General features: G+C 48.2%; 6 non-coding genes across 6 annotated transcripts; all 6 read right to left on the reverse strand.

The window, feature by feature from the left end:
• Positions 1–2,760: 2,760 nt before the first annotated feature.
• On the reverse strand, positions 2,761–2,844 carry TRNAS-GCU (transfer RNA serine (anticodon GCU)). The gene has a single exon. It is a non-coding gene; the product is annotated as a tRNA-Ser (tRNA).
• A 1,162-nt stretch (positions 2,845–4,006) lies between these two features.
• TRNAS-GCU (transfer RNA serine (anticodon GCU)) lies at positions 4,007–4,088 on the reverse strand. Its single transcript has one exon. It is a non-coding gene; the product is annotated as a tRNA-Ser (tRNA).
• Positions 4,089–5,250: 1,162 nt separating this feature from the next.
• On the reverse strand, positions 5,251–5,332 carry TRNAS-GCU (transfer RNA serine (anticodon GCU)). The gene has a single exon. It is a non-coding gene; the product is annotated as a tRNA-Ser (tRNA).
• A 3,023-nt stretch (positions 5,333–8,355) lies between these two features.
• Positions 8,356–8,437, reverse strand: TRNAS-GCU (transfer RNA serine (anticodon GCU)). Its single transcript has one exon. It is a non-coding gene; the product is annotated as a tRNA-Ser (tRNA).
• Positions 8,438–11,150: 2,713 nt separating this feature from the next.
• On the reverse strand, positions 11,151–11,232 carry TRNAS-GCU (transfer RNA serine (anticodon GCU)). Its single transcript has one exon. It is a non-coding gene; the product is annotated as a tRNA-Ser (tRNA).
• Positions 11,233–12,380: 1,148 nt separating this feature from the next.
• Positions 12,381–12,462, reverse strand: TRNAS-GCU (transfer RNA serine (anticodon GCU)). The gene has a single exon. It is a non-coding gene; the product is annotated as a tRNA-Ser (tRNA).
• Positions 12,463–13,295: the final 833 nt, after the last annotated feature.

Consider the following 13,295-nt stretch of genomic DNA (forward strand, 5'->3'; position numbering starts at 1 on the left):
TTGAAGGTGTCCAGTTCGAGCATATATTCCTAGTCATTTCGCCGATGAAATTCAACGTCATCCTAGGGTCAGATTTCCTAGCCAAGTATGGGGGAATTATTGATTATCCTGCCAACGTCATACGATTTTTTAATATCGACTCTGTAGAGTTGCAGCTGGTAGACTGTAATAATTTGAAGTACCAAGGTCTGGGTACCCCATTCATAGAAGCCGGAGGCAAGATGAGCGATGCTTTGCCTGCCGATGAAATAGATTGCGAAGAGGGTAGACCCGGTCAAGAGGGACCCGTCGAGGGCCAGGAAGTGCCCATTTTTGAGGATATGTTCGACGAAGGTCGTGATCACTTCATATTTCTCACCAGTGCGGCTGAAAGCCCAGAGTTCGATTCCCGCGTGGCGGAAGCAACTCGACAAATATTTCAGAAATTCCCTGAAGTTTTTGATGACAAACCAGGCGTTATTAGAGACTTTGAATACCAATTGAACGTCAAGGACACCTCTCCTTATAAAAAACGGCCCTATCCAGTTCCTGAGAAGTACCGAGAAGAAGCCAGGACTGTGATAAAGGAAATGGAAAATAATGGTATCATTTCTAAATGTGTCACTCCGTATCTAAATCCCTTGGCTATTGATAAGAAAAACAGCTGTTTCACATCCCGAACTTCGCATTTATGCAAAGTTTTGCCCACTTTATGTAGGACCATATAGGATTACAGAGGTTCTCGAGAACGGGGCATACAAAATCAAGAAACTGGATGGAAGCATCGAGGGCATTTACAATGCAGCCAACCTAAAGAAATATTTCAGGAGAGAATATCATTAAAAGAAAATCCTATTGAATTTTCTTTTCCCCAGGAGGAGGGGGAGATGTACCGGTAACGGCGGTACAGACTAAGCCCCGTTATGAAAATCTTAAACTTACGTGTTATGCTCCGGTCCGCTTACGAAGAACTGACCGGGCAGCGAGCACCAGCTGCGCGCGTGTGACGTAGTGAGCGGGTGACGTCACAGCCTGCCTCGCTGCACTCCACAGCCTGGATTGATGCAGAATGTTCTACAAGTTTCGGGTCAAATATAAATACGTGCTGCTTCGCTCAGCAGATCAGAGTGTGTCAGTGTGTCAGTGTGTGTTACAGCTTGTTATAGTGAGCAGCAGTGCGCTGCAGAATATGATACCAGTTTGCGGCCGGGATTTCTATAAGCACACTAGACTGTCGTATTCGCGCAGTCAGTTCGCGGGTGTGGTAACCGAACGTGAAGCCGCTGCTAAGTTTCAAGTTCGTGGACTTTAATATAGTCATGCTGAATGTGGACTTATTCAGATTTCCTTATATTGTGACAACCTTTTACTCCGATAGGACGTGAGGTGAATTGTGTATCGTCTGGACATTATTTATTGACTGTTACTCTATACGAGTGTCCAAGACCCGCAAATATCTTCGAGTGTTCGAAATTGAAATTTGATGGACTTAAAACTGATTGCTCCTTGCCGAGGACTCGATACTTTAAGTTATAAACTGTATTTAATCCAAATTTAAATTACCAATCCGTAAATTGTGTCGACATTTTTGAACTATGCAGGTGTGAACAGCGCATCTCTATTTTAATGAACAGTGCATTTCTACTCTAATGAACAGTGTATTTCAATTCTGCGCACATTTAGTTTATGAACAGTCAAACCAAGGACTGTCAGTACTCAGTTAATTTCGTCTTTTGGTTTCAACACGTGAACGAGTTTGATTCACGAGCGGAACATCTTTATTTCATTTAAATTGAACAGTGCTTCAATGAACTTACTTCACGTTGTAATAGGTGCAACAAACTTTCAGTAACTTTAAATCAGTTCCGAGTGGACTTTATTTTGTGAATGTTTCTTTCACTTGACACGTGATAAAGTTAAGTGACATTTCACCGAGACATTTTGTGTTTGGACTTTGTCAAAAGCATTTATAAACACTCTATCATCTGTGCAGAAGCAGCCGTTGCACTAACTCGCCCCAGAGCAGAACGATGTTCATTTATGTTCACCATTTACAAGGACTACCTCGACGCCATGGATCTTCAAAGCACCGAATAGATCTTCTAGAACTTCCACCGGGGGACGAATGGTGGTTCGTCGCTATGGAATGTGGAGCTGCCGGAATCCAAGGACATCGCCAGCCATAGGTCAAGGAACGTTTTCGACTGTATATGCTGTACAGAGGTGATATTAATTTAAATTTTTTTAATAAACTCTGAAACACAAGTTTTTAGGATTTCTTTTAAACAAAACCCTCTCCCTCTGTATGCACTTCAGCGACTGGTACACGCCCTGCGTCTCATCTCTACCAAATTACCGAATTTACTGTTACAGTACTGCGGAAATGAAGTGAACCGACACTCTGCTCTCTACGCTGTCCACAATACCTAGGAAAGGCAGTGCTCTCGAAGACTCCTCCGTGCAGTAAAGGCCAGATTTTCCTCATGCAGTCCGGCTTCATGGCTAAATGGTTAGCGTGCAGGCCTTTAGTCACAGGGGTCCCGGGTTAGATTCCCGGCAGGGTCGGAAATATTAACCATCACTGGTTAATTTCGCTGGCACGGGGACTGGGTACATGTTTCGTCTTCATCATCATTTCATCCTTATCACGGCGCGCATGTCGTCTACGGGAGTCAAATCAAAAGACCTGCACCTGGCGAACCGTACATATACTCTGACACTCCCGGCACTAAAAGCCATTTTATTTTTCCTCTTGCAATTCTTAAGGTTAAAACGAGTATCCGACGAGGATGGGATTCGAACCCACGCACGCAGAGCACATTGGATTAGCAGTCCAACGCCTTAACTACTCGGCCACCTCGTGTCGCTTGCTGCTTGGCTCAAGCACACTGTAAGAGAACGAAGAGAAGATGCTAGTTCAGCGGCGAGCGGAAGAACGAAGTAAGCTCAATTCGTCTTAACACGCTTAGAGCTCACTGAGGGACGTAACGAATGCGATACGGGCATTCTTGCCCCTCAAAATAAAGTGAAACATACGAATAACTAAAAGAAATTGGATTACAGCAGGTAGATAATATGTAGTCCGCCCCTGTGATGTAGTGGTTAGTGTGATTAGCTGCCACCCCCGCCTAGGCATCGAGTTTCTTATACCGTCAGGGTCGGAAAAGAACAAGACTTAACCCAAGGGAGGTCGGATATGATAGATGAAAGTAAGGAGCCTGGCACAAGTAAGTGGAAGCAACGTTGGGACCCAATAAGGACCCGTGCTTCCGAACTGAGAGCTCCTGACGCCCATTTTAGTCACTTCTTACGAGAGGTAGGAGATTGCGTGGGTGCCGGTATTATTCTACCACTCCCACCCACAGAAGATCGCGTGGGCGAGGTATAGGTCCTTATCTTCAGTTGTATTCTCTCCCTACTCAACGTCTCTGGCTCCACGACACTGCTCTTGACGCGGTAGAGTTGGGGTCCCTCGCTCAGTTCGAAGGAAAAACCAACCCTTGAGCGTAAACGGATTAAGAAAAAAGAAAGAAAGTGACCATACTCGTATGAATTAAACATTGTTCTGAATTAGTTACATGTAATACTTTTACCCAATTCTTTCACCCGCTTTGGTTGGCAGTACTGCGGAAATGAAGTGAACCGACACTCTGCTCTCTACGCTGCCCACAATACCTAGGAAAGGCAGTGATCTGGAAGACTCCTGCGTGCAGTAAAGGCCAGATTTTCCTCATACAGTCCGGCTCCATGGCTAAATGGTTAGCGTTCTTGCCTTTAGTCACAGAGGTCCCGGGTTAGATTCCCGGCAGGGTCGGAAATATTAACCATCACTGGTTAATTTCGCTGGCACGGTGACTGGGTGCATGTGTCGTCTTCATCATCATCTCATCCTTATCGAGCGCGCAGGTCGTCTACGGGAGTCAAATCAAAAGACCTGCACCTGGCGAACCGAACATAACCTCGGACTCTCCCGGCACTAAAAGCCATTTTTTTTCCTCTTGCAATTCTTAAGGTTAAAACGAGTATCCGACGAGGATGGGATTCGAACCCACGCGTGCAGAGCACATTGGATTAGCAGTCCAACGCCTTAACCACTCGGCCACCTCGTCCCGCATGCTGTTAGTCTCAAGCACACATGAAGAGAACGAAGAGAAGATGCTAGTTCAGATTAGAGCCGAAGTACGAAGTAAGCTCAATTCGTCTCAACAAGCTTAGAGCGCACTGAGGGACGTAACGTATGCGATACGGGCCCACTTGGCCCACAAAATAATGTAAAACATACGAATAAGTAAAATAAGTTGGATTACAGCAGGTAGAAAATATGCAGTCCGCCCCTGTGATGTAGTGGTTAGTGTGATTAGCTGCCACCCCCGACCTAGGCATCGAGTGCTCTAATACCGTCAGGGTCGGAAAAGAACAAGAGTTAACCCAAGGGTGGTCGGATATGATAAATGAAAGTAAGAAGCCTGGCACAAGTAAGTGGAAGCAACGTTAGGACTCAGTAAGGACCCATGCTCCCGAACTGAGAGCTCCTGACGCCCATTTTAGTCACCTATTAAGACAGGTAGGGGATTGCGTGGGTACCGGTATTATTCTACCACCCCCACCCACAGAAGATCTCGTGGGCGAGGTATAGGTCCTTATCTTCAGTTGTATTCTCTCCCTACTCAAAGTCTCAGGCTCCACGACACTGCTCTTGAGGCGGTAGAGTTTGGGTCCCTCGCTCAGTTCGAAGGAAAAACCAACCCTGGAGCGTAAACGGATTAAGAAAAAAGAAAATTAACCATACTCCTATGAAGTAGACATTGTTCTGAATTAGTTATATGTAATACTTTTACCCATTTGTTTCACCCACTTTGGTTGGCAGTACTGCGGAAATGAAGTGAACCGACACTCTGCTCTCTACGCTGTCCACAATACCTTGGAAAGGCAGTACTCTGGAAGACTCCTGCGTGCAGTAAAGGCCAGATTTTCCTCATGCAGTCCGGCTCCATGGCTAAATGTTTAGCGTTCTGGCATTTAGTCACACGGGTCCCGGGTTAGATTCCCGGCAGGGTCGGAAATATTAACCATCACTGGTTAATTTCGATGGCACGGTCACTGGGTACATGTGTCGTCTTCATCATCATTTCATCCTTATCGAGCGCGCTGCTCGTGTACGGGAGTCAAATCAAAAGACCTGCACCTGGCGAACCGAACATCTCTTCGGACACTCCGGCACTAAAAGCCATTTCATTTTACTTATTGCAATTCCTAAGGTAAAACAGTATCCGACGAGGATGGGATTCGAACCCACGCGTGCAGAGCACATTGGATTAGCAGTCCAACGCCTTAACCACTCGGCCACCTCGTCCCGCATGCGGTTGGGCTCAAGCACATATGAAGAGAACGAAGAGAAGATGCTAGTTCAGATTAGAGCCGAAGTACGAAGTAAGCTCAATTCGTCTCAACACGCTTAGAGCGCACTGAGGGACGTAACGAATGCGATACGGGCCCACTTGCCCCTCAAGAAAATGTAAAAGATACCTATAACTAAAATAAATTGGATTACAGCAGATAGATAATGTGCAGTCCGCCCCTGTGATGTAGTGGTTAGTGTGATTAGTTGCCAGCCCCGACCTAGGCATCGAGTGCTCTGTTACCGTCAGGGTCGGAAAAGAACAAGAGTTAACCCAAGGGAGGTCGGATATGATAAATGAAAGTAAGGAGCCTGGCACAAGTAAGTGGAAGCAACGTTAAGACTCAATAAGGACCCATGCTCCCGAACTGAGAACTCCTGAGGCCCATTTTAGTCACCTCTTACGACAGGTAGGGGATTGCGTGGCTACCGGTATTATTCTACAACCCCACCCACAGAAGATCGCGTGGGCAAGGTATAGGTCCTTATCTTCAGTTGTATTCTCTCCCTACTCAAAGTCTCAGGCTCCACGACACTGCTCTTGAGGCGGTAGAGGTGGGGTCCCTCGCTCAGTTCGAAGGAAAAACCAACCCTGGAGCGTAAACGGATTAAGAAAAAAGAAAGAAAGTAACCATACTCGTATGAAGTAAACATTGTTCTCAATTAGTTATAGTATGTAATACTTTTACCCATTTGCCGATCCCTCGTACAACGCATGTCCACACATTTTTTCGGCTGGGTGGCGCTCCTTCTTGCTGCGGCTCAGTCGGCCCAAGAATAATCACATGGGCAGACGCCTCGTTGTATGTCGCCTTCCCTCATCATGCTGTCTAACTCCTGTCTCGTCAAGAATGTGGACACTCATTATTCTCCGACTGACCTTCGCAATTGGCTGTGTAATAACAATGTCCCAACTTCTGTGGTCCTACGATTTCAAGATGCTTCATCGGGCCAACCTTCTCCGGACATAGTGGTCTTCTTTAGTTCCCCAGCCCTCACGAAGAGCGTCCTCCTCTCTGGCTATTTATACTTACTTTATTCTCACCATACCGTTCTACCTACTCCGGCCCATATTCTAGAGCAACTCGCCTCCGATCCTGATTTCTCTCTTAAATTTCCCTCCCTGACGCAGCCTCCCACTACCTCCGTTTGTTCTTCCTTGTCTGCCACTCCTCCTGTCACTACCACCGTCACTACTGTCACAGCTTCCGTTACTCATTCCCCGTCTTCTGCAACTTCCTGTATTCCGTCTACTTCTTCCTCTACCGTTACGTACAGTCACCCCTCCCCTATCATGTCCACCGCTACGACCTCCTGCACTTCGACCTTCACTACTTCTCAATCGTTGCCTGCAAATCGCCTGGATGTTACTCTCGCAGCTCCGCACGTCTCCCAAGGCACTGAAGACCCCTCTACGTCAATCTCTCAACCGTCCTTCTCACCGAGCTGTGTCGTCCGTGGGATTGCACCCGACGTTTTGGACCAGGATATCCTTCACGAACTACAACAGGAGGGCGTCCCTGTCCGACGGGTATTTCGCATCTTCAACACTGATGGCCCGACTTTTATGGTACGCCTTCGCTTCGCCTCGCCTCCCTTGCTGATGTCGACCATCTTCTCACTACCGGCGTCCGTTTTCGAGGACGCATCCATCGGGTGGAGCGCTCTCGCTCCCCACCGCGGCTTGCTGGATCTACACGTTTCACGCCTCCTCCTTCTCCTACGCCCTCGTCGCCACCCACCCCACCACCGCCCACCATCCATCCTCCCGTTCCCCAGTCTCCTTTCAGCCTCCCGCCGCTCTCTATTCTAGAAATTCTTCGCCTACTTTCCACTTCTGTCACCAATCTCACCACTAACCTTTATTACCTCCTTCTCCAATATTATCCATGTCCATCTACTTATACTTACCTCCCGACCCCTCTACTTGTTCCTCAACAACAAATGTAAATGCTCATTTTATGATGTTCCTGGCTGCGGCTGCACATTTCTGTAACCACGTCGACAATTGCGCCACAAGCGCTCTCAGTGTTGTGTTACCAGTGCCGTTTTGTGTTCGTGTTCTACAGCCACACATTTCAATGTTTCTTCTTCTTGTCCGTTTACCAGTAAGTTTTTTGTTTCGCCGTTCTCATATTCTCTTTATGTAGTGCACAGACTTTTTCTTATCATGTACAGTATATGGACGCTCATAAGAAGATATATTATCAACCTCTGTAACTGCTCTTATTGTATTTCAGTGCATTTATCATGTTTGTATCCGACTTCTTTTGCCAATAAATGGGTGTTTGTGGGGGTTCGCTTCTTGGGGGGTGTGGTGTGGGTCTCCCTTGCGGGTCCGTGTGTTGCTCGCCTAACTCTTGCGCCGTTCTATGAAGATATTTTTCAGGTATGTACGATACATACGCCTATGCAGTTCTGATTCTTTCCCTTCTTTTCTTTCTCCGAAGGCTGAAGAGCTCCTAGTGGAGCTGATGGCCCGCCCACCCCATGAGGGTGGGAATGAAATGACATGATGATGATGATGATGACGATGATTTACCCATTTGTTTCACCCACTTTGGTTGGCAGTACTGCGGAAATGAAGTGAACCGACACTCTGCTCTCTACGCTGTCCACAATACCTAGGAAAGGCAGTGCTCTGGAAGACTCCTGCGTGCAGTAAAGGCCAGATTTTCCTCATGTAGTCCGGCTCCATGGCTAAATGGTTAGCGTTCTGGCCTTTAGTCACAGAGGTCCCGGGTTAGATTCCCGGCAGGGTCGGAAATATTAACCATCACTGGTTAATTTCGCTCGCGCGGGGACTGGTACATGTGTCGTCTTCATCATCATTTCATCCTTATCACGGCGCGCAGGTCGTCTACGGGAGTCAAATCAAAAGACCTGCACCTGGCGAACCGTACATATCCTCGGACACTCCCGGCACTAAAAGCCATTTCATTTTTCCTCTTGCAATTCTTAATGTTAAAAGGAGTATCCGACGAGGATGGGATTCGAACCCACGCGTGCAGAGCACATTGGATTAGCAGTCCAACGCCTTAACCACTCGGCCACCTCGTCCCGCGTGCTGTTAGGCTCAAGCATGAAGAGAACGAAGAAAAGATGCTAGTTCAGATTAGAGCCGAAGTACGAAGTAAGCTCAATTCGTCTCAACACGCTTAGAGCGCACTGAGGGACGTAACGAATGCGATACGGGCCCACCTGCCCCTCAAAATAATGTAAAACATACGAATAACTAAAATAAATTGGATTAACATAACATAAACAAGTTATTTCATTCCTCTCCTCAAGCGAGGAGGGGCGGGCCATCAGCACTTCTTAGGAGCTCTTAGCCCGTAGAGCGGGAAAAAGAAAAGAAGTAGAAACTTAAAACCTAGGTGTGTGTCGTACACACCGGAAAAGGAAAAAAGTTAAGGAATCTGGCGCAAGGGCACCATCACAACAAGCCGGGACCCAGGGCGAAGCCCCCCAAAGAACCCCGCGCCGGCAAACCCCCGCGAACACAAGAGGGAAAGAGAGGAGAATTTTATTAAGAGTAACGTATCTCGGGCACGCATTACAGAAAGAGATTGTTACAGTGAATATGTATAATAGTATTTACATTGAGTGTGGACGGACGGGGAGGGTGGTTGGGGAGAAGGTATAGGGAGAAGGACACGGGTAGGACTGGGGAAGGAGATAATAGAGGTTTGTGGTGATGTTAGTGATGGAAGTGGCAAGGAGACGGAGAATTTCCAGGATAGAGAGAGGCGGGAGGCTGGAAGGAGGCGGCGTTTGGGTGGGTGGCGGTGGAGGGAGTGAGCGAGAAATCGTGGGGAGGGAAGGAGAGTGGACGGTGCGGGGAGGGGAACGAGAAGGCTCCACACGATAGGTTCGCCAGTGAAGATGAACAGCATCAGTAAGCAGGCGGTGGACGTCTTCAGTGGTGGGCAGCTGAAGGGGAACCATATACGTCGGGCCGTGAGCGTTGAGGATGCGGAAGACTCGCCGTACCGGAACTCATGCCTGGTGAAGATCGTGCAAGAGGTCGTGTTCGGCAATAGCAGGGTCAACGCCACGAAGAACACAGCTGAAAGACGTAGGTGGTGGAGCAGGCGCAGGATCGCCAGACGCAGTTGCAGAGGCCGGCTGTGCAGTGGGGGCGGTATCCATGAGCTCCGGAGTGGGCACGGTGTGACTGGGAACCGCCGCAGAGAGGGAGGAGGGTGGGGTAGACATGATGGGAGAGGGATGACTGAAGGAAAGAGTGGCAGAGGAAGAAGACGGGGAGAGACGAACAGAAGTAGTGACAATAGTGGTGGTGGTAGTAGACAGTGGGAGTGTGAGAGGGGTGACGGTAGGAGTAGGGGGGGGGGGAGCCGTTACAGTGAGAGGGAAGTCAGGATCGGAGGCCAATTGTCGCAAAATATGGTCTGGAGTAGGAAGAGCTTGATACCCGCGGTCAAAGATCAGGAGGTCACCACGGACGACGGCATAATAGGCCAGTTGTGGGTCGTGGAAGAAGACCACAATATCTGGTGAGGGCTGGCCAGAGGAAGCATCCTGAAGACGGAGAACCACTCGAACGTAGACCCCTGAGTGAAAAAGCCATTGACGAATTGCTTCAGAGGAATAGGCGGTGTCCAGGTTCTTGAAAAGACAGGAAGAAGACATGGCGGGGAGGCGACAGCCAATGAGGCGTCTGCCCGGTTGTGCTTTTGAGGGTCGGCTGAGGATGCGCAGAGATGAGCATCACCCAGCCTCAAAAATACGTGGACAGGCGTAGAACGAGATGAGGGTGTGTGTGAAAATTGGATTACACCAGCTAGATAATATGCAGTCCGCCCCTGTGTTGTAGTGGTTAGTGTGATTAGCTGCCACCCCTGGCCTAGGCATCGAGTGCTCTAATACCGTCAGTGTCGGAAAAGAACAAGAGTTACCCCAAGGGAAGTCGGATATGATAGATGAAAGTAAGGAGCCTGGCACAAGTGAGTGGAAGCAACGTTAGGACTCAATAAGGACCCATGCTCCCGATCTGAGAGCTCCTGAGGCCCATTTTAGTCACCCCTTACGACAGGTAGGGGACTGCGTGGGTACCGGTATTATTCCACCACCCCCACCCACAGAAGATCGCGTGGGCGAGGTATAGGTCCTTATCTTCAGTTGTATTCTCTCCCTACTCAAAGTCTCAGGCTCCAAGACACTGCTCTTGAGGTGGTAGAGGTGGGGTCCCTCGCTCAGTTCGAAGGAAAAATCAACCCTGGAGCGTAAACGGATTGAGAAAAAAGAAAGAAAGTAACCATACTCGAATGAAGTAAACATTGTTCTGAATTAGTTATAATATGTAATACTTTTACCCATTTGTTTCACCCACTTTGGTTGGCAGTACTGCGGAAATGAAGTGAAACGACACTCTGCTCCCTACGCTGTCCACAATACCTAGGAAAGGCAGTGCTCTGGAATACTCCTGCGTGCAGTAAAGGCCAGATTTTCCTCATGCAGTCCGGCTCCATGGCTAAATGGTTAGTGTTCTGGCCTTTAGTCACAGGGGTCCCGGGTTAGATTCCTGGCAGTGTCGGAAATATTAAACATCACTGGTTAATTTCGCTGGCACGCTGACTGGGTGCATGTGTCGTCTTCAACATCATTTCATCCTTATCACGGCGCGCAGGTCGTCTACCGGAGTCAAATCAAAAGACCTGCACCTGGCGAACCGAACATATCCTCGGACTCTCCCGGCACTAAAGGCCATTTCATTTTTCCTCTTGCAATTCTTAAGGTTAAAACGAGCATCCGACGAGGATGGGATTCGAACCCACGCGTGCAGAGCACATTGGATTAGCAGTCCAACGCCTTAACCACTCGGCCACCTCGTCTCGCTAGCTGTGAGACTCAATCACACAGTAAGAGAACGAAGCGAAGATGTTAGTTCAGAGGAGAACCGAAGTACAAAGTAAGCTCAATTCGTCTCAACACGCTTAGAGCGCACTGAGAGACGTAACGCATGCGATACGGGCCCACTTGCCCCTCAAAATAATGTAAAACAAACGAATAACTAAAATACATTGTATTACAGCGGGTAGAATATGCAGTCCGCCCCTGAATGTAGTGGTTAGTGTGATTAGCTGCCACCCCTGGCCTAGGCATCGAGTGCTCTAATACCTTCAGTGTCGGAAAGGAACAAGAGTTACCTCAAGGGAGGTCGGATTTGATAGATGAAAGTAAGAAGCCTGGCACAAGTAAGTGGAAGCAACGTTAGGACTCAATAAGGACCCATGCTCCCGATCTGAGAGCTCCTGAGGCCCATTTTAGTCACCTCTTACGACAGGTAGGCGATTGCGTGGGTACCGGTATTATTCTACCAACCCCACCCACAGAAGATCTCGTGGGCGAGGAATAGGTCCTTATCTTCAGTTGTATTATCTCCCTACTCAACGTCTCAGGCTCCACGACACTGCTCTTGAGGCGGTAGAGGTGGGGTCCCTCGTTCAGTGCGAAGGAAAGACCAACCCTGGAGCGTAAACGGATTAAGAAAAAAGAAAGAAAGTAACCATACTCGTATGAAGTAAACATTGTTCTGAATTAGTTACATGTAATACTTTTACCCATTTGTTTCACCCACTTTGGTTGGCAGTACTGCGGAACTCTGCTCTCTACGCTGTCCACAATACCTAGGAAAGGCAGTGCTCTGGAAGACTCCTGCGTGCAGTAAAGGCCAGATTTTCCTCATGCAGTCCGGCTCGATGGCTAAATGGTTAGCGTTCTGGCCTTTAGTGACAGAGGTCCCGGGTTAGATTCCCGGCAGGGTCGGAAATATTAACCATAACTGGTTAATTTCGCTGGCACGGGGACTGGATGCATGTGTCGTCTTTATCATCATTTCATCCTTATCACGGCGCGCAGGTCGTCTACGGGAGTTAAATCAAAAGACCTGCACCTGGCGAACCGTACATATACGCGGACTCTCCTGGCACTATAAGCCATTTTTTTTCCTCTTGCAATTCTTAAGGTTAAAACGAGTATCCGACGAGGATGGGATTCGAACCCACGCGTGCAGAGCACATTGGATTAGCAGTCCAACGCCTTCACCACTCGGCCACCTCGCCCCGCGTGCGGTTAGGCTCAAGCACATATGAAGAGAACGAAGAGAAAATGCTAGTTCAGATTAGAGCCGAAGTACGAAGTAAGCTCAATTCGTATCAACACGCTTAGAGCGCACTGAGGGACGTAACGAATGCGATACGGGCCCACTTGCCCCTCAAAATAATGTAAAACATACGAATAAATAAAATAAATAGGTTTACACCAGGTAGATAATATGCAGTCCGCCCCTGTGTTTTAGTGGTTAGTGTGAAGAGCCGCCACACGCTGGCCTAGGCATCGAGTGCTCTAATACCGTCAGGCTCGGAAAAGAACGAGAGTTAACACAAGGGAGGTCGGATATGACAGATGAATGTAAGGAGCCTGGCACAAGTAAGTGGAAGCAACGTTAGGACTCAATAAGGACGCATGCTCCCGAACTGAGAACTCCTGAGGCCCATTTTAGTCACCTCTTAAGACAGGTAGGGGATTGCGTGGGTACCGCTATTATTCTACCACCTTCACCCACAGAAGATCTCGTGGGCGAGGTATAAGTCCTTATCTTCAGTTGTATTCTCTCCCCACTCAAAATCTCAGGCTCCACGACACTGCTCTTGAGGCGGTAGAGGTGGGGTCCCTCGCTCAGTTCGAAGGAAAAACCAACCCTGGAGCGTAAACTGATTAAGAAAAAAGAAAAGTAACCATACTCCTATGAAGTTGACATTGTTCTGAATTAGTTATATGTAATACTTTCACCCATTGGTTTCACCCGCTTTGCTTGGCAGTACTGCGGAAATGAAGTGAACCGACACTCTGTTCTACGCTGTCCACAATACCTAGGAAAGGCATTGATCTGGAA

The sequence above is a fragment of the Anabrus simplex genome, chromosome 1 (genome assembly GCF_040414725.1).
Source record: "Anabrus simplex isolate iqAnaSimp1 chromosome 1, ASM4041472v1, whole genome shotgun sequence".
Lineage (NCBI taxonomy): Eukaryota > Metazoa > Arthropoda > Insecta > Orthoptera > Tettigoniidae > Anabrus > Anabrus simplex.